Here is a 1907-nt window from a genome sequence, read left to right on the forward strand (position 1 = left end):
GTGTGTGTGTGTGTGTGTGTGTGTGTTTCTCACAGTGATCAGGTTTCAATTTTTGTTTTGATTCCTAGTCAGTTCCTGTCCGGGGTTTTATAATAGAGTTATAAGAGCATCAGAATTTAGATGAATACAAGTGTTTCAGCTATTTCAGTGATCTCCAGTAATTAGTTTTTAGGTCTGCTGGCTGTAATTGGTCAATCAGCAGTGAGACTCTGCAGCTTTGAGCGAGGATGTGTTTACATCCACTAGATTAATTAACAACAGACCACAGCAGACTCTCACAATCTCTTGGTAACCCTCAACAGGAAATTCACAAACAAGCCTGTCCCCCTATGGCATGAATCCATTGACCCTCTGTCATGTTGTCTTTGTCCTTCTTATTAGTATTTCACAACTTCTTTACTTTGCAGTGAAGAGATGATTCAGAGAGAGACTAAGAAAGGTTGAATGAATCAAATCAATTTGTCTCTTTAGTACACCTGAAAATACAGCTAGACATCTATCTTGTAGTGATTAATCTGAAGATAATAGATCTAGTTTGCATACATAAAACGGTTCTGCTGATTAATTACTTTTCTGGGGTCCAGTAACAATGGAGTTAAGTCATGACTGAATATTATGCAAGTTATTTACCATCAATTAAGTTATTTACAATCACTTTTCTTTCTGATTCACCTAAAAATCTTATTGTACATGTGCAGCGTTGGATGTTCAATTCTGTTGAATGGAATAAGATGCTATTATATTGTATTGGAGTCCTCCGAATTATACGACTTTACATTGCATTGCATTTCCTTGCCTTATGTTGTTGTTTTGCAAAAGATTGCAAAGCATTATAGTCACAATGTTAAGCCTGAATGGTGTAACAGTAAAGAGTGCTTGTTGTACACTTAACTCTTGATCTATATCAGTTTTAAGTAAGATATATAGTAATGTATTTTACAATTGAAATGAACTGTATTGCTTCTTTAAAAAGCTTAATAATGAGGTGAAATTAGAAACTCGTTTCATTAATGAATCTAATTGCAATGTTTGTTTAAAAGAATATGGTTCTTTCTCAATATTTCTACAGTCTAGTTCTGGTTTAAAATGATGTCTGCTATTAGAAAGTTTTATCAAGGTTACTGAAGTAAAATCCTGGCAGCAAATGGAAGTTATAAAAAAGGATCAAATGAAAAAAAACTTGTCTGGGCGGAGAGAGAATGCGTTTTTCTTTTAAATGTTGTGATATTTAAAGACGCCACTCTCTGACTCCCACATGCTGCCAGCAGTTTTCAGTTGTTATTACCAAAACCTGCAATCAGTGCTAAAAAGCTGCCCCTCTCTGACCCCTTTGTGTAGGGTGACCTCAACACCCCGTTCAAAGAAGCTGCATAATAATAGCAAGAAAATTAAACAGTATGAAATACACAGTATTACTACACTTTTGCAATCATGCTTTCTTTCCCAGTCACCGTAGCAACATTAAATCATTTAGTTTACATGCTTCTTGTTGATGATCACAGAGAGTCAGAGTCGGTGAAAATTAAGTTTTGAAAAACATTCTGCTTTCAAAAGCAATTTGTGATTTCTTCTCCTCTTAATGCCAAAATCTCACTAATCTCCTTAAATGAAGGGAACATAAGTGACGTTAATGTCAGGTCATGTAAGATTTCCATTTCATGACTGAATTATGATGTTTTGTCTTAGAACAAAATTCTGTTACTTGCATTTGTCTTCAATTTACTGCCCCAGCCACTAGTCATATAAATGAGGCACTTATGAACACACGCACACACACGCACACGCACGCACACACACCTATACTGGTTTTGGTGTACTAGCAGGACACTTTTTTCAAACCAGTTTTTTGCAACACTAAACGGACACCCCTTTCCACTTATGCTAGAAAGACGTAGTAAGTTGTCAAA

Source organism: Poecilia reticulata, linkage group LG10 (assembly GCF_000633615.1).
Source record: "Poecilia reticulata strain Guanapo linkage group LG10, Guppy_female_1.0+MT, whole genome shotgun sequence".
NCBI classification, from domain to species: domain Eukaryota; kingdom Metazoa; phylum Chordata; class Actinopteri; order Cyprinodontiformes; family Poeciliidae; genus Poecilia; species Poecilia reticulata.